Source organism: Ambystoma mexicanum, chromosome 11, assembly GCF_040938575.1.
Source record: "Ambystoma mexicanum isolate Mex_15411 chromosome 11, UKY_AmexF1_1, whole genome shotgun sequence".
Classification (NCBI taxonomy): Eukaryota; Metazoa; Chordata; class Amphibia; order Caudata; family Ambystomatidae; genus Ambystoma; species Ambystoma mexicanum.
In genome coordinates this window covers 231,632,725-231,653,382 of record NC_090934.1, presented here as the reverse complement: position 1 = coordinate 231,653,382, position 20,658 = coordinate 231,632,725, and positions in this window count along the sequence as shown.

Below are 20,658 nucleotides of genomic sequence, written 5' to 3'. Positions count from 1 at the left end.
CTCAAAATGTACCCTTGCACAGCTCCAACAGCTACACTTACTCATTGTCCATTAACAATCTGGTACAAAGCACATACATGGAAGAATATTAGCAGAACTGCTATTTATCTTAAAAATGGCACCATCTATTGCCATCCCTCCTACCAAGAGCCACCAGCACCTGGAGGACCTTCACAACAAAAAAAGCACAGTACTTCCAAAGACAATGAAGACGACCAAGAACATGAGGTAGAGGAAGTGCCTACCTCTAGCACCCAGAGAGAATCATGGGTGTGGCAGTTCTTTACCACCCGTTGGGAATGTACCAAAGGCTAAAGCTACCAGTGAATTTCACTGAGTCATGGATTACCTGGACAGTACTCCAACGGGACCATCGCCATGCGCCGCCACACCCAATCCAGCCACTGCAATGCTCTCAGAAAGGCTGTTCCTTTCTTAGCAAGTAGGAGGCTGTCTTCCTACACCTCATCTTCCTCAACCAATACTGTAACCAGCAAATTTGAAGTGCTTTGGAAGCTGTAATCAAGGAGCATGAGAAACACTGCCCCCTACCATAGAAGTAACACACGAGCAACATCTTCCCCTGTCCACCTGCCCCTCCATATTAGTGCTTGATGCCTCTTCCCTCATTTCCCTCACCACCTTACGTTCAAACCTCTCCTGCAAAAAATAAATACATCAAACAACAACAAAAGGAAGGTTCATTTAGGAACCACCTTGCGGAGTTAAAAATTAGAACTAAAATAAAATCTTATTGACACCATCTACTTTACATTTCTCACTAAAGTAAATAGACTCAATAAGATTTTCCAACATTCCCATTAGCATTTTGTATTATGCTAATGGGAATAATGTGGTGGTCATCCACCGTTCGAGGGACTGGAACAGTGGATAACTGCCCGGCAGCCCAAGTTATTGGCCCAAGTGAAGCAAGGGCGGATAACGAAGGCTCCAGACCATTATCCCCCGTTCCAGCCCCTGCAATGGGGATGAAGCCCATTAGCACCCTGGGTTCCCAAAGCGGTAACCCGGGGTGCTAAAAAAAAGGATTTTTCTTCCAACACGCTGTAGGAAGGAAAATCCTTTTCCAAGATGGCCACCATGGAAAAGGAAGGCAGGGCTCCGTACAGAACGAAAACGAAACAAAACTATTGACCCAACACAGGGGAATAACAGTACACCCTCAACCACACTCTATGAACCTGGCAGCTTGGCTCCTGAGGTCATAGAGTTTAGACACCTTAACAACGGTGAATTGATATCCTCAAGGAGGATCGTAAACCAAACACTAGACACTGTTATTTCGACAAGTGGAGAAGATTTGTAATCTGGTGCTAGTCTAAACAAATAAACCCCATAGAATGTACTCCATTCCACATTCTAAACTATATGCTCCACTTGTTAGACTCAGTGTTAGTATTCAACTCCATAAAGGTCCGCCTGCCGGCTTTATCGGCGTACACCACCTTTCAAAGTAAGGTACCATTGTGGAAAATTCCAGTCATTAAGGCTTTCATGGAAAGGGTAAAAAGACTCCAGCTTCCAATTTCTAGCCCACCGCCAAGCTGGGATCGGGATCTCAATACTGTACTCGCTAAGCTCATGGGGCCCCCATTCGAGCCTATGCACACGTCAAGTCTTAAACACCTGACTTACAAGGCTGCTTTCTTAGTGCCTATTACTTCCATAAGAAAAGTTAGTGAATTGCAAGCATTGTCAGTGCAGGATCCTTTCTTTATCATTTACAAGGACAAATTGGTTTTACGTACTCATCCAAGATTCTCTCCTAAGTTCATTTCCAAATTCCATGTAAACCAATCCATTGAGCTACCGGCCTTCTTTCAGAATCCAACTAGCTCAGCTGTGATAAAACTCCACACATTAGATGTAAGGAAGGCAGTCCTTTACTACGTAAACAAGACGAGACCACTAAGGAAAACAGAACAGCTGTTTGTCTCTGTAGCACCAGGCAGAGAAGGAGATCGCATTTCCAAGAATGCCATCTGTAGATGGATAGTCATATGCATACAACTGTGCTATTCATTATCAAATAAAAAACTACCTTTCACACCAAGAGCTCACTCCACTAGAAGCACAGGAGCTACCTTGGCCTTTATCGCAAATGTCCCTCTAGACAGCATTTGCAAAGCAGCTACATGGAGCTCAGTACATACCTTCACTCAGCACTACTGCATTGGCACTCATTCCAAAGCAGATACACAGGTGGGACAAGTGGTTCTAAAACATCTGTTTGCTGCCGCTCCTTCTCACGACCCACCACCTTCTCCTAACACTGCTCGCTAACATATGCATAGCATGTTTTCGAAGCAGATTCCACAAGCCTTACATTACTCACCGTAATCATATTTCTGATGCTTGTATATGCTTATATTCACAATGCGTCCACCCTTACTCCCCTGAGAGAAGGTTCATAGATGTTTTATGAGCTTTTCTGATATTTATCTGCTTGGTTACACCTTTACTCATGATACACTTCATGCTACCTCATGTCAGAAACAAAACAATCTGACGGACCTCGACACGTGAAGGACCATGACTAGATGTCGGCCTATGCATAGCATGTGAATCTAAGCAGATATAACATCAGAAATATGATTACGGTGAGTAATGTATCCCATATATATAATATTTGTATACACACAAAGAGACACAAACACATGTGAAAACAGAGCATTTCTTAGAATGGAGGAATCTGGAAAAAAATAAGTTATTGCAACTTTATCAGCATCTCTAGTTTATTTTCATCAGGCTAAACCTAAATATTTCAGTTTTGTCGATGATTAAAAACAGCTGCACAAATGTGTTCTGTTTAATTAGATCATCAGCTATTCACTTCAAAAGCAGGACATAGAGTTTCAAACACATTGAGAACATTCTTTGCCACAATCACACAATTTAAATAAGGAGTGAAGCCGGGATTTGAGAGCGGTCTTCAACTTGAGCACTTGGCCACATATCTTCTCAGGCCTAGTTGGAAGGGGTATTTGTTAATAGTTGACTGCCAAAAATGCAGCTTGAAAAATACATAAATCCTTATAGAAATATATTCAGCAAAAGAGTGTAATTTTAGTGCCCGCCCTCCCCCGTTGAATTCAGGAGTACTTGTTCCAAAATGCAAAGTAATGTAAACCTAAAAAATTACCTTTGTTTTGCTAATGTACGTTCAAGACTTTGTTTGATACAGGTATTTAAAATGTAAATGCAAACTCTTTGTGTGTCAAATAAGAACACGATGAAAATGGGAGACAGTTTAACTGTTTTTGTCTTTAAATAAGAGGGATACATTGATATTTAACATAAGCTTTATTTTGGTTTTCTTAAACAAATTAGCAAATCCCTCCTCCGGTTCTTAATTCCAAATATTAACAACAAGACGTTAACGTTAAACGCCCCAGTGCGAGCCCTGTGGAATTTGCTGGCAGAGTTATGGTCTGCCACAGGCGTTGTCTGATCACTATTGCTGGTGGCAAGAGAAGGCAGCCACTGTAATCCAGTGCAATGTAATTTATTTCAGGCCCTAGGAATGCCAGAGTTTGCAGTCTCTTCTCCAGAGCATAAAAACCATGAGACTCTGGCCAAACGCCAGAGGTTATGAATGTCAGGTGTGATAGGCCAGTTGCTAGCTCATGGTGCATGTCCAGCTGCATTGTACCATAATCCTTTGTACGACTGAATGGCACTGCAGTTGTGGAGTATCTTTGAGGTGTCAGTGGGCAGTCAGAAAGGAGGTCCTGACCAACTGACTAGAAACTATAGGCTCCAGATGTGTGCTATTGCGTAGAGTCACCTGACGTAGCATCACGTCAGGTGACACTGCGTAGCTTGTCCTTCTATGTCCTCCTGATGTAGTTCCCTGCAACTAGAGGCGAGCTTTCCCAAGTATATATTCTATGCACTTACCACGTCCCTATATGTACCCATGATGTAGTTTCCCGAAACACGAGGTGAGCTTTCCTAAGTATATATTCTATGCACCTACTACGTCCTTATATGTACTCCAGATGTAGTTCCCTGCAAATAGAGGCAAGCCTTCCCAAGTATATATGCTATGCACCTACCACGTCCCTATATATACCCATGATGTAGTTCCCTGAAACAAGAGGCAAGCTTTCCTAAGTATATATGCTATGCACCTACTACGTCCCTATATGTACTCCTGATGTAGTGCCCCGCAACAAGAGGCGTGTTTTCCTAAGTACATATTCTATGCCCCTACCATATCCCTTTTATGTACTTCTGATGTAGCTACACGCAACAAGAGGCACGTTTTTTCCAAGTATATATTCTATGCACTTATTTTGTCCCTTATATGTACTTCTGATGTAGTTCCTCGCAACAAGAGGCACGTTTTTCCAAGTATATATTCTATGCGCCTATTTTGTCCCTTATATGTACTTCTGATATAGTTCCTCGCAACAAGAGGCAAGCCTCTCCAAGTATATATTCTATGCGCCTATTTTGTCCCTTATATGTACTTCTGATGTAGTTCCTCGCAACAAGAGGCAAGCCTCTCCAAGTATATATTCTATGCGGCTATTTTGTCCCTTATATGTACTTCTGATGTAGTTCCTCGCAACAAGAGGCAAGCCTCTCCAAGTATATATTCTATGCGGCTATTTTGTCCCTTATATGTACTTCTGATATAGTTCCTCGCAACAAGAGGCAAGCCTCTCCAAGTATATATTCTATGCGCCTATTTTGTCCCTTTTATGTACTTCTGATGTAGTTCCTCGCAACAAGAGGCAAGCCTCTCCAAGTATATATTCTATGCGGCTATTTTGTCCCTTATATGTACTTCTGATGTAGTTCCTCGCAACAAGAGGCAAGCTTCTCCAAGTATGTATCTTTGCACTACCCAGGCCTTATGTATTGCCTGGTTCATAACTATTGTAACCTGTTGCCTCAAGCACTTACTGTAACCATATTCTTTAGCAATGCACCTAGATGCCTCTGGGCTTTGTGCGCTATATAAATGCCAAAAATAAAATAAATCACGTAGCCTTACATCAATAACATGGTACAAAAGATGGAGACATGTTTTGCATGTATATGAACGAATACATGTGCCTAACTGTGATGTTTCCAAAGTGAAACAGGTTGTTCACAATTATTGGGTGGGCTGTTGTGCAATGCATGGTAACCATAACCACCTCAAAATCACTTTACCTCCCTTCCTAACCGACGCCACCGCTCGACACACAATTCAGGAGCACGAAACAGCACAAATTACATGATGGAACTAACACCATGACAACACTAAATTTAATGTTGACACTAAAGGCATGAGTCAACACTAAATTACCCTATATACCACACTAACCCACCACAGATGGACTAACACAATACTCCACATTACTTAAAAATGACCACTCTGACAGACACTACAGAGAACCACACAAACAATTGACATTAGCAACCTGGTGCTCACATTAACTACAGCTCAGAAAACTCACAAAATGTATAAAACCAAACCCCACAGAGCTCTATCTTTTGTGATCTTGAAACATCAACATTGCAACAAAGCAACTTGGCTCAGCAGCCCCACCAGTTGAAGATTACACAACGCCAAGATACCACGAAAACGGCAGAATGTGTGTTTTACAAGACTCCATACTATAGCATAACAGGACATAATAACTCATTCTCCTGTGGGGCAGTACTCTGTATGGCCAAAGCAACATCAGTGATTGGCAGCAACAGGGGAAGAAATCAATGTTGGTTTTTCCGCAATCACCCGGCTATACTAGAATCTGGTGCATGGACTGGCTGGTGAGAGTATACATCTGCTTCTCAAATCAAGTGATACAGGACTTAAAGAGAGCCAAAAATAACACAATATTAATTGATGGCCTGAGGAGATCCTAACACAAGAGAACGAGGTGACACTTAAATCATGAAATCTGTCCCATGGTAAGGGAGCCTTTTTTCAAATAGTGAATTAAGAACTTCTCCAATTTTAGCAGCTACAGCGAGATTACATTTTTTTGCCCAGATCACACACTTTGGTTATGCAGTGAAGCAGGGATTTTTGCCCACTCTGCAGTTTAGGCATTTAAACACAAACATTCCAATATTTACTTGGTACAGCTGTTTCAGACTTGGCTTTCAAGGTCCACTATAATTCTGCTTTCTAGTGTTTACAAAATACACAAATCGCATAGACGAACAATCTGACAATAGATGCATCATTATAGAAACATGTTAAGGCAGGGATCTGCAACCCTTGGCTCCCTAGGTGATTTGAACTATAACTCCCATCAGCCCTAGCCAGCAATGCTGAAGAGTCATATGTGTCATGGTCCAAAACAACTGGAGAGCTGCATGTCACATACTTCTGAGTTAGGATTGAAGAATACCATTGTGGCTTTCATTTCACATCATGAATGGAAAATTAAAAAATCCCAGAAAGAAAAATAAGGTGAGTCTAAAAAAAAACTCCAGCCTTTTGAAAATTGCATATAAAAGGCCTTATGTAAAGTTCTTTGGAGAAGTAACTGCATAAATAACAGATTAAGAGTCGTATGCACACTAGGATTAACATGAATGCAACATTTTCATTAAAATATTTGATTATGCATAATACAATTATCGGTGCTAACTGTACGAGGTCCTCCACCTTGGATTTATACATCATATGTACAAAATTGTCTGATAGACAAATCCTATCAGGAACCCAATAGCATTCAGTCACAGACCACGAAGGTTACCAATAAATTACAATATATTCAATAAATACGGATTCAACAATATTTCAATTAACAATCATGTTAAGTATTAAGGTAACAGTTTGTTTAATGATCATCATGTTAAAAGTAAATAAACAATTAAAATACATTAAATTGAAACATAAGGTTAGTAAACCTTTTTCTATAAATTCGCAGATAGAGGTAATCGCACCCATCAAGCAAAAACAAAATGGTGGCTCTTCATTTCTGAAAAGTCTCTCTGCTGCAAAGCACCATGGGAGATATAGCTATATTTTTGGGAGCAGGGACACCCACTTCCCTGTCAAATATTTTTAAAACTCCTGGATGGAATAAACCCAAATCTGTCGTGAAAATGCAGTCAACTCTTCATTTCCAAGTTGTTTTTTTCTTATTTGGTAGTTTATGCACTTTGGCTTTTACCAGATTTTGACCTTTTCTCTATGGGAACATTAATGGGCGTTTGCCAAAAACTGCTTTTTTTGTTTTCTTAATAGCAATTACATTTTTTAACAAATCTTTCCAATGTGTGTGACGGAGGGGGGATGACAAACATTTTGGTGGAAAATATCAGCCATATCCGTCATGCAATTCAAAAGTTAATAGCAATAGAATTTTTTGATTTCCTATGACTCAAGGCTATGGGCCTCATTACGACCCTGGCGGAAATCGAAAAACGATGGCGGAAATGCAATACCGCCATCGAATAGCGCTCGGTGCGACTATGACCCGTCACCGCAAAGTACGATGCCATTAGCGACACCGTAGTGAACGCCAACGCTAACTGCACCAAGTACGCGCGCGCCATGCCAAACCGTAATTACCACCATGGCGCAACGGTACGCGAATTCTGACCCTAGCGGACATGCACCTAACGCCATCAAGCACGGCGGAAAGTACCATTCCGCCATGGTGAGAAGTACGGCATCGCGAACCAACCGTAAACGGCCCCACTGAGTGCCTGTACACCGCTCCCTGGCCACATTGTACAACTCCCCGTAGGTGCAATGAAGTCACACAATGCAACCAGTGAAATGTACTAGTCATCCATGCCTGCCAACGAACAAATAAATCTCAAGAGGGGCCAATGGGAGCTGCAGGGCACAGATGGCACGAATACAGAAGCCATCCCAATGGACATGACCTCAGTCTCCCACCAAGAAACGCACGCAAACACAGGCACCTGTGACCAGCAATATTCCGAAAATCACATCATTCCACCAATCCACCTGGCTGACCGGCATCTGTTACACAAAAGCAAATCCCCCGCCCCTGAGCATGACATCATTAAAACAGTCATATTGGCAGCCCTCATCCCTGACCTCACTGGGCTTCGTAGGCAAACGCGCCCAGCACAGTACCACGCAACTATACTCCGAAGCTGGAACCCAATGCAGATCTCCTCACAATACATCGCTCCCCAAATAGGAATATGCCACATCACTTGCAAAGAAGAACGCTACACGGTCCATATCAAAATAGAAATTTAATGCACAACAAATTCACCAAGCCCATACAGCCATTAGGCCATGAACTCCAAAACACATTTCACCATTGTGGGCTGCATCCGCAATAAATGACCAGCTACTTCTTGTGTGACGCCCTGTTCCTTCATGGTACACAGGGGCTACATTCTCGTACGAAAAGGCAACATGGAAGCGCCTAGAACCGCAGGGCCGTCCCAATAGGGAGGCACTAGTCCAGCTGAAAGGCCGAAATGTTGCTCCTAGCCACTAGTACTGCGTAAGGGCATGTGGCCCATTGGCGATCGTCCCATAAGATCGTAATGCTGCTCCACTGATTAACACGAAGCAGCAGGTGTCGGGAGTAAAATCCATCTGCAGGAGTGGCATACAGATGGCAGTGGCAAAAGGGGAGGAGATACCTGTCAACCAAATGAAATGAAAAAGAATAGTATGGCCATCAGAACTACATTTGAATTACTCACTTCAATGATCACACCAAATCCACAGCCATATGCATGCTAGCCCACTCCAAAGGATCATCACCACCCAAAAACCACTTGCGAATCATAACTATCTATATCGAGGTGAAAACACCATCACAAACGAGTGTACCTGTGCATGCGTCTGTTAAAACAGAATCCATCAGATGGGATTGGTAACGTGCATAGACACAAGTGTCTGAAGGTGCGTCGAGACAGGGAGGGCTCAACAAGGCCAGATAGACGATGGTCCCACTATGGCAGCCCTGCATCACATAGCGCAGGGGAGGCGGACAGATTCCAAGAAGCCCTGTACATGGCAAACTCTGTATCAATTCATCTGTCCATGCATCCATTCATCATTCCCTCATCCCGTAATGAAAACGCCTGTTTCCATACTCGCATAACATGTGAAATTTCCATTGAGTCTGTGCGTTATGCAGCCTGCAAAATCCACTGTGCCCCAGCCCGTAATTCCAGTGTTGTGAAGTAACATGTATTTGGGAACGTCCGGCCTCATCGTCCACTTCGCCATTGCGCATCCCAAACTATTCATATCAATCATTGCATCCTCGCCATGGCCCCTGTCCCAAGGACATTGAACAATAGAACGTTATATTTGCAGTCAGACCTGTGGGCATCTCCTCGCCGCTAGCTGAAAACCGAAAGCGCCGCCCTTCGAATTCCTCATTTGCAACATCACGTTGAAAAGGCATCTGTGGCCGCTTGAAATCACAAATTAATCCATCTAGTGCGGCTGTGTGTGAAAATGGCAACTGCCTTCACTCACAAATGGGACGCCCCGCCCGTCGTTGAACCTCGGTACAGTGATGCATGAGGGTCGACCGTTACTCGAGTACTACGTTCCACTGACCCTTCACAAGTCTGTTCGCGACTGCAAAGATAGTACGTGAAACAATGGGACCATAGCCGAATGAACATATCAACCAATGTTACACTGCCATCGGGTACAAATACATGATTGTAATAGCAAGATGCCATTCGTCGAATTGCAGCGTTGTGTGCGGGACGTGCTCGCCCAAAGGGGAGAGCAGCTTGCACAGGTGGAATGAATCACCACAGGTGGAGGCCATACAGCCTGAAAACACATAAATTGCACACCCAGTCTCCTCCCACAACCACTCCGAAATGCTACTGGCAGGACTAGCTATGTTGGCCCTGGGGGACCTGATAGCACTGCAGGTACTCCAACTTCAAGAAGAAGACGAACACCAACTACAACCAGCCGCACGGAGGAGACGCAGGAGGAGGAGGAGGGCAAGGCAGGGCCAGCAAGGGCCGCCAGCACAGCCACTACCACCACGCAGGCAGCCCGCAATCCCACGCCTCCGAGCACATCCGTTCAACCTCACTGATGAGCAGATCCACACCCTCTACCGTTTGGACCGGGACACCATAACCACCATTGTGGACATGACACAGGCTGACCTTGTCAGCATGATAGATAGCCCAACCGCCATCCCACCCCTACTGAAGGTGGTGTCTGTACTCCACTTCCTGGCCACAGGCACCTACCAGCACACAGTCGGACAGTTGCATGGCATTTCACAGCCACTGTTCTCACGGACACTATTGCAAGTGCTCGATGCCCTCCTGAAGCACGCAGACGACTACATCTCTCTACCACGCTCGGAGCAGGAAATTACGAACACAAAAGTGGGATTCCATGCACTTGCCGGCATACCGGGTTGCATTGGTGCCATCGACTGCACCCATGTGGAATTGGTCGTCCCACATGCCATGGAGGCCCAGTACCGCAACCGGAAACAATTTCATTCTCTGAATGTACAAATGGTGTGTCACTCCAACAGGATCATTACACATTGTTGTGCCCGATTCCCTGGATCAACCCATGATTCTATGATCTTGAGGAACTCTACAATACCACGCTACATGGAGCGACACGCAGGGAACAGATCCTGGCTACTCGGTGAGTCTCATTTCATGCATGATGATGTGGGGTATGTGATGCGGCAATGACCTGGCAGGAAGGGGGGGGGTGCGTACGTAGCAATGGCATTCCACATGATTCGTTTATCGTCCACATACAGGTGATGCCGGATATCCACTGAAGAGATGGCTCCTCACACCAGTCCGGAACCCACGGGACCAGCATGAGGAGGACTACAACCATGCCCACTCACGTACCCGTGTAGTCATAGAACAGGCATTCGGCCTACTGAAGACTCGTTTCCGGTGCCTCAGCAGGTCTGGCGGGGCACTCCTGTACCGCCATGTGAAGGTTGCGAAGATGGTGATGGCATGTGTCATGCTACACAACATGTGCGTACGTAGAAATGTGCCCATGCCCCCTGACGCAGAACTGCAAGCACCTGAAGATGGTCATGATGAGGGTGGGGATGTGGCAGCACCTCAAGGAGTCTGCGAGGCACAGGAGGGCCGTGACATTCGTCAGCATCTCATAGATGCATGCTTCTAGCACTCACGCCTGGTGGCTGATACATGGACACGGGACTCGTGGCACTGTGTGTGTATGGTACATGCACAATATGGACTGTACGCCTATAATGGCCTCGTACACAAAGATCAATGTCCACACATCTCATTGGTTGATCGTGCATTGTTTATGGCATATGTGATATCATGTTAAACACCCTATCGACCCGCCACCCAAGTGAGCCCAACACCCCCCCTCCACCCTCCTACCTCCCCCCCGAACACCAGTGTCCAGAGATGCTCATTGTCAGTGGGCAGTCGCTATTGCAAGCCCCCTCTGCGGGTATCAGGGGCACCCCTGCCTGTGGAGCGCAGGTTCCTCCCAGATCTACGTTGGGGGCTGCCCTGGACGGAACTTGCAACGGATGATGTCTCTGCCTGCTCACGTCCATGCATGTCCCTAAGGGTTTGTGAGAGCTCAGTGAGCACACGGCGCACTGCGGCAAGTTCGGCACATACGTCTTTGGACGTCGCATGCAGTTCCCCCCTCAGGCTCTCGGTGCTTCTCTCCATTTGGACTCTCAGGCTCTCGGTGCTACTCTCCATTTGGACTCTCAGGCACTCGGTGCTACTCTCCATTTGTGCCCTTAGTGTCTCTGTACTTCTCTCCATTTCTGCCCTAAGTGTCTCAGTTGATATTTCTATGTCTGCCTTAGTGCCCCCACATTCATCGGCATGGTCCTTGAGGAGCGTGGCCAGTTGCTGCTGTTGCACGATTAACTGGTCGAGGGACTGTTGCCTCTGCTGGGCCATGGCCATTTGCGGTGGTGTCACAGAGTGGCTGTTCGCGTCCTGTTGCCCTGCCACAGGGCTTGTGGGGGATGGCCAGTCGTCGTCTTGTGGGTGCCCCTGCGTGGTATCCTCATGGTGTACGGGATGGAACAGACAGGGGGATTGGGACAGGTCATGGATGGATCTGACTTCGACATCCCCGTTTTCTGTGTCGGAGCATGCTGCCATTAATGCAGTGTCACCTATGGTGCTGCTGCCACCAGAAGCAGTGCCTACTGTGGCATCCATTGGGGGGACCTGTGGTGGTGGTGGTGTGGGCATGCTGGCTGCTGGGGTGCCTGTTGGAGTTCCCTCCTCTGTGCTGCCACTTGATTTGTGCTGCTGCCGTGTCTTGATGCGTGCAGCTGAGGTGGAGGGTCTTTGGCCGTTGGTCTTGGCCCTCTTTGCAGGTGTGCTGGTAGGGGTGTCCTGGAGCACGTCGTTTGGATCGGACCCTGTGGTGGAGTAAGGGAGGGCGTGCGTTATTAATGGGTCTGTGGGAATTGGAATGGCAATGTATCACATGCATTGGGGTGGTACCTGAGGGTGATTTGGGTCGGGGCCTTGGAGGTGGTTTCATTTGTGTGTGGAGTGAGGGTGCAGTTGTTTGGCAGCCTGCAGTTAGGGTGTGCCTGCTGCACGTGTAGAGGGTGTTTTTAGGATTTTTAATTATTTATGTATTTGATGTGAGTTTTGAAGTGTGCTATCAGGCCTATGTATGTGGACGTTCTCCTGGACATGTGTTACTGTTGCACTATGTGGGCACGTGGTACTTCACATGATTGGACATTGTGGTTTTGGCATTGTTTTATTTGGGCCACCTACCTGATTCTTCGGATGTCTGCACTCCTTTCTCCATCCCTCCGACTCCCTCTATGCTCTCCATTCCTATGGTGGAGGCACAGATTTCTTCCCAGGGGGTCAACTTGATGGGTGATTCCGATCCTCCCCCGGTGGCTGTGGCAATGTTGCGGTTGGCAGAAAGTATGCTACGGACGCGTATCCGCAGGTCGTCCCATCGCTTTCTGCATTGCTGTGGGTTGCGGGGTGCGGTCCCCACCGCACTTACCCGCTGTGCCACCAGGGCCCATATGGCCTTCTTGTTCGCAAGTGCCGTCCTGGTCATTTGCGTGGAGAAGACGGCGGCTGCATTCTCCTGGAGGGTCTCTGTGAGTACGGTGAGTTCCTCACGGGAGAAGTGGACCTGCCGCTTGCGGTCGCACGCTTTCTTCGCTACTTTTCCCATTTTTCTTGGTTTCACTAGGGTGGATGACGGGTTGGGATGTGTCTCAGGGTAGTATTTTTAATGGTTGTGTGGATTTAGTGGTTTTATAGGTGTACGGCGTGATGTTTCCCGTTCCGGGACCATGCTTTTACTTCCGTTTCCGTATATTTACGGTCACCGTACTTTCCGGTTGGCGCTCACTGCGGTGTCCGCTGAGATGGGTGGCGGTATTGCACCTAGGGCGCCGTACGGCGGCGGTGTGGGCCGTTTTGGGGTCATTTCCGCCATCGCGGACTTTGCACTTCCGCCATGGCGTGGTGCTCGTGCCCGATGGGTCGGAATGAGCCGCACTTTGCTCCATCGTGCAATGGCGGAAACGCTATTTACGCTGTGGCGGTCCGGTCAGTCACTTTCCGCCAGGGTCGTAATGAGGGCCTATCACCTTAACTATAAATATATCCAAGGAAAAGACTTAAGTTGCAGGGAATTTAAGGTGAGAACGCAACAAAATCCCTGAAGTTCAGCTAAAGCCACCTTAACTTGGCGCCCCCTGTTGTGCAACCTATGACCACAATGATGACATCACAGATCACATCACTGATGACATCACTAATTACATTACAACTGTAACTGGCATTAAGCATGGCCTTCAGCCATGGTCAGTGTGCCGCAAGATCTTCGGCAATGGCTTCAAGGACAAGTTTTCAATCGTCAACGACAGCAACACCCGTCTCGAAGATCCTTTGTCTACAGCCTCTGAAGGCCTCAACGGGCCTCGGCCCTGCACAGTAGGGAGAGCGGGGGGAGGTTAATATTCTAGTCTTGTTAAGAGAATGTATATTCCCCTTTCCTCCCAACTATTTCGCCAGGCTGCCACCCTCATACATCATGGAAAACACACCTTTTAAATGTTGCCCTTCTTGTAATAGGAAGTTCTTCTGGAAAGACTTGCACCGGGTGTGCAATCTTTGTCTGCCCAGGGATCACGCTGAGGGACAGTGCAAGTCTTGCAAACTGTGCAGGCCTAAAACCCTAAAGGACTGCAAGACCAAATGCTGGGCCCACCATGCCATGCAGGCTGAGGTCGCCATGGACGTCAAGGGAGCCTACTGTGACGGCAGCATCAACGTCTTAAGTGATGCCGAGGGCGATCGGGATCCATTGGATTCCTGCATGTGAGCCCCTGATCCCACAAGGCAGGCCGGCGGTTTTGCTACGGGGACGACACCCAGTGGCTTAAGTAATACCAAGTCTTATCACACCAAGCACACCTCCCACGGCTGAAAGTCGACCATGCCGCTGACCGATAGGCCACACGCAGCATTGAGGAGAGGTCCGAACTTTCCCTGTCCTCTGGGTCATCGCGGTCACAATCACCACACGACAGGCCCCTGAAACAGACAGTAAAGTCTGTTTCCAACACTGCGTCTAAACCTACAAAGTCCTCAGGCACCTACGACCGGGCATCAAAAGACGCATCAATGAACTCTGAAAAAAAGTTGGAAAATGAGCGAGTTAATAAAACAATACGTTCCTGACACCCTGTTAAAGGCCCTAATGTCAAAAAAACACAAGTCTTCGATGTCCCAGGTGGAAAAATTCCAAGCTACTATAAGCAGGTATTTCACCACCCCAGAGGGCACTCTTTCACTGGCTATGCACCATAAGAAAACCCCTGTCCCAGAGCCTACACCTGCTGCTAATACTCCTGTTCCCTCTGTACTGCCAAGCTTCTCATAATGGACATAAGAACAATTTGATAAAGTTATGAAGTTATGAGGAGGATGTCCTGTTTTATGAATTTCTTTGACGACCAGCCGAGATCCTCCAAAATGTTCAGGGAACCCCACAGAGTAGGGCTGCAGCCACTCAGAGCGGGCAGCAGTCAATCAGCCAGCTACCATAAAAGCCTGCCTAGACTCCACATAGGCTTCCACCTCGCATCAAGACCTAGGGCAAGACACTCATTACCATACCATGCAAGGCTCCCAAGATCCTGGCACATACACAGACCCAGAGGACGAAAGGGGACACAGTGGACCTGGACCAATATTATGATGACAATGATGAGGATGTATACGTCATCCAGTCCCCAGATCACACCGACCCACCGGTGGCTGATTCCCCGGTAGATAACCAGTTAAAATATAATGACCTGCTCCTAAAGTCTGCAGAGCACTTCAAAATAGACACACAAGAAGCCCAAGTCTACAAGGACTTCATGGAGGACATCCTTGGCGGTAAAATATCAGCAACCCAATTGATCCCCTGTTACAATCAGTACAGCGAGACATCCAACTCTCTCTGCTTACACCCAACTTAACTCGGGCGGCCAAGCTGCACATCGAGAAGATGTTCAGAACAGCCCCCTCATGCCCCTTATACATTAGGGGGCAGTTAAAGCCTGACTCTTTAGTAGTTACTACTACAAGAAAGAGGGCGGGAATCCCTCTAGCCTCTGCCGAAGCCCCTCCTGACAAGGAGAGTAAAAATAATCTACACCCTGATCAGGAAGGTAGCGTCCTTGGCAGCCTATCAAACAAGGATAGATAATAACACGACGTTATGAGCCCGTTATAATTGTCACAAGTGGGATGAAATCACTCAACAGCTCTCACTCACCCTCATAGAGGGGAAGCAAGAAGCCAATTGCATCCTCAAAAACAACTTGGATGCAGCAGACAATGCAGGGAGAATCGTGGTAGTAGGCACACTGATTAGACACCACACATGGCTACGCCAATCAGGCTTCAAACTAGAAACCCAAGCAACCCTCCTAAACATGCCCGTTGAACCCAACGCTTTGTTTGGCAAAGCGGTGGAGGATGCTCTCAAGAGTGCGAAAGAGGAATATGACACCCTCAAATCCCTAGGGCAGCTCACCAACAAACCCTTTGGGCAAAGAGGAGGCTCTAACTTTCTGCATTTCAGAGGACACAACTCCCAATGGGCCTCAAATTACAATCAAGGTGGCCAAGGTTCGTCCTGGGGTTCGTCACAAGTGCAGTCCTCACAACAGGGTTTTCAAAGAGGCCAAAGAAGGTCTCGAAGTAAGGGCAGACCCTCCTCAAGAGGGGGCTCAAATCCCCCCTAAGCAATGACCCACTACAGGTTCTATCCCATGCCACTCCAGTAGGAGGTCGTATTTCACACTTTACCCAGGAATGGGAGGGGATCATTTTGGACAAGTGGGTAATTTCCACTGTGGCGGGGGGGGGGGTTTGCATAGAGATGATCCAAACACCTGCCAACCACCCTCCAAGACAAAGACACACCTCCCAGCGAGAACAGCGTATCCTGTTGGAAGAGGTGAAGTCACTGCCTGTAAAGGGCACCATAGACATCGCCCCGGCAAACCAGGTAAATAAGGGTATTTATTCAATGTACATTCTTGTGTCGAAAAACGACTTAACAATGCACCCTTTCCTAGAATTGCGCCCTGCGAACACCTATGTCAAGCTGCAAAAATTCTGCATGACAACGCTACAGGAGGTTATCCCATTGCTAAAGCAGGGAGACTACATGGCAACCTTGGATATGAAAGATGCATACTTTCATATTTCAATGTTCCCAGCGCACAGAAAGGTTCTTGAGTTTCAAAATAGCAATCCAACACTATAAATTCAAGGTACTACCCTTCAGCATAGCCTCCACTCCAAGGGTATTTACCAAGGTACTAGGCGTAGTGGCATTGCATCTATGCAGAGAATCAATCCCAGTGTACCCTTATCTGGACGAATGGTTGATAACAGAGGAACCCCCCCCCCCAAATTTGCTAGCAAAATACGCAGAGAACAATCAATCTCCTGTTCCAATTGGGATTCTCAATCAACGAAAAATAAAATAAATCTTGTTCCAAGCAAGACCAAACAGTTCTTGGGAGCTGACATAAAGACAGAAGAGGGTCTAGTCTTTCCATCAAACGAAAGCGTGAAAAACATACTGCTGCAAATACCTCAGTATCTACCTGGTCACCAAATAACCGTATGCAAAGCAATGCGCTTGCTCGGGATGATGGCATCATGCATTTACCTGGTTGCGCATGCACAACTTTGATTGCGTCCAATGCAAGAGTGGTTAGCGAAACGGTGGTCTCAAGCAAGTGGTCAGTGTGACGATCTAGTGGTTGTTTCGCTAACTCTAGCCAAGCACTACACTGGTGGACAAAGGAAAACCTGTTAAAGGGAAAACCTTTTCACAACACCACAGTGCAAGCAGTTGTCACAACAGTCACATCACTCACCGGGTAGGGAGCCCATTACCTTCACCACACAGCGCATGGCCTGTGGACACAGATCACAGACCAAAATAACAGAAACCTACTGGAACTGCTAGCAGTGCTCAAAGCACTGCAAGCTTTTCCAAGTGCACCTGTCAGGTCAGCCAGTACAAATCCTCACGGACAGCACAACTGCCCTGTTTTACATAAACAAGCAGGGGGGCACACACTTTCCAACTCTGTCCAGGCTAGCACAAAAAATGTGGAATTGGGCACTCAAGCGGGGCATGTTTTTAACATCGAAACATGTTTCAGGGGAACTCAATTCTCTGGCAGGCTCATTAAGCAGAGATCCTCTACCCGAAGAGCATAAGTGGCAGCTCGACAGAAATGTCCTAAATGATATCTTCACCCTATGGGGTTACCCCCCCTTTAGACTTGTTCACCACAAGCCAAAACATGCAATGCCCAGACTTTGCAACCAGGTTTCCCCAAAACGGGTCGAAGGGGAACGCGCTGTGGATGTACTGGGAAGGGAAATTTGCCTATGCTTTTCCCCCCGACTCTGCTACTGAACAAAGTGTACTAGGAACAAGTGACTCTAGTAATCCTAGTTGCTCCTATGTGGGCGAGAAAACCTTGGTTTCCACATATGCACAAACTGGCGATGTGCAATTGATGTGCAATTGACTCACACTCCTGTGCCTCTACAACATTTTGCATAGCACGGGGGAACAACGTTCCACCCATAGCCTCAGTCTTTGAACTTGGCAGCTTGGCTCCGAAGGTCATAGAATTTGGCCATATAAAACTACCTCAAAGGTGTATGGCCATCCTCAAGGAGGCATCTAAACCAAACACCAGACACTGTTATTACAACAAATAGAAATGATTTGTAATATGGTGCCAGTCAAAGAATATAAACCCGATAGAATGTACCCCATCACACATTCTCCACTACATGCTCCACTGACTAGACTCCAGGCTAGTATTCAACTCTATCAAGGTTCACCTGGCAGCTCTATCCGTGTACACCACTTCTCAAAGCAAGGTGTCCTGGTGGAAAGTCCCGGTCATTAAGGCATTCATGGAAGCAGTAAAAAGGAGTACCCTCCCATTTCAAACTCGCCTCCTGGGTGGGACCATAACGTAGTACTTGCAAAACTCATGGGACCCCCCTTTGAGCCTAGCCATAAATCCCTTACATATAAGACGACTTTTCTGGTGGCTATCACCTCCATAAGAAGAGCCAGTGAACTACAAGCTCTGTCAGTGCAAGACCCTTTCTTTGCAATCCACAAAGACAGGTTGGTATTATGAACACATCCTAGGTTTGCACCTAAGTCCATATCTAAGTTCCATGTCAACCAGTCCATCAAACTACCAGCTTTCTTTCAAAGCCCTTAAAGCTCAGCTGAGAAAAAACTCTATACACTAGATGTAAGGCGGGCGATCCTTTACTATGTAAACAAGACAAAGCCGCTAAGAACACAGACCAACTTTTTGTCTCCATAGCTCCTGGCAGGGAAGGTGACCACGTTTCAATAAACACCATCTCCAGATGGATAGTCAGATGCATACAGGTCTGCTACTTTACGTTCAGCTGGATGCCATTTGCAAAGCAGCTACATGGAGCTCTATCCATACTTTTACTCAGCACTACTGCTTGACACACATTCTAAAGCAGATTCACAGGTGGGACAAGCAGTTCATAAACATCTATTTGCTGCTAAGCAGAATCAACAAGCCTTAGAATGGATACATTACTCACCATAACCGTTTTTCTGATGCTTGTATCTGCTCAGATTCACATGCGCCCATGCTTCCTCCCCTGTAGAGTAGAGGTTGCATATATGTTTCTCTGGTTTCATCTGCTATAATTTGCTTTATTACACCTGTATTTGTCACACTAGGGATAGTATTACTGGCATGCCCTGTTGACGTCCCTTTTCGAGTTTCGAAAACAAAAATTGTAATGCTCTGCAGCTCCCACTAGATATCAGCCTATGCATAGCATGTGACTCTAAGCAGATACAAGCATCATAAATACAATTATGGTGAGTAATGTATCGTATTGTAACAACTGTATTTGGAATACGTATACTTGAATCAAGCCAATAAGGATTTTAGCACTAACCTGAACCAGATGAGAGGCTTGCGGCAATGAGAGAATTGCTCAGTGGCCCTGCGCCCCCCCACTCCGTTCCACAGGGTGGAGGGAACAGAACCCTCAGGGAATCCCACTGGGAAAGAAAACCCTGAAGGAGCGTGGTCTTCTAGTGGTCTTCAGACTGCTCTCTTGTACTTGGATGGGTGAGAGGGTCTGAAGAGTCTTCTTAATCCGAAACTCGGCCAAACTCTGGATCTCGCTGTTAGGTATGAGAAAGGAGAAAGGACAATGAGTGAATATCTTGACTGTACAGGCGGAACTGGTGAATGATGATAGGAGAGGAAACTACCCTTGAAATGAGGTGACTGGAATGCCCAGAGCGGCGTGTCCTGTTCCAAATAGCTGGGAAATCGCACTGAAGGGGCAGAGTCTTTAGTCTGGAGGAGATTACAAAGAGAAGTAAGTAATGAATAATGAGTTGGGGAAGACTGGGAACACCCACCTCGGCGCAGCCGAGTGGAGAGTATCGGGACAGCTGAAGGTTAAGACACATGAAGTCGCTGCTCTCTGAGGGGATGGCACGAGTGCTATGGGAATTACTGTGATGAGGAGTTGTTGGCAAAGCTATGGAAATCGACCATAGTAGACCATAGTAGATTGATTAAGGAGCTGGAGGAACCAGGGGCGAGAAAACAATGCTGTGCGGCACAAAGGTGGCCAGATGTACCGTTGCTTGGCAACTGTCTTGCGTCCGGGAAGAACCAGGAAGCGATTGGGAGTGAACCAGCAGAGACGCAGGTCTGGGCAGCTTCCGATCGCTGCAAGCAACAGAGCAGTAAGAAATAGGCACAGAAAGCAAAGGCTGAATAAACACAAGTCTCCATGAATTCGAACTTACGGAGCGTCTGCAGTAAGGAGTAGCGACGCGCTGCATCATAGCCTCAGCTTCCAGATAAGCTCTATCAGCGTGCAGGAGGGACAGCGCCACAAGCAGGAGAACGAAATAGACTGCAATGCGATCAGCAATACAAGGTGCCATCTTGGGAGAAGGTGTTGTAACCATGGCTACACAGCTCCACTGACGCCAAAGGGACCATTGCCCTCCACGGGACATATATATATATGAGAGTTGTATACCTTTGTGGGTGAGTAATGATCTCAATAGCCCCACGCTCGTCCCTTATC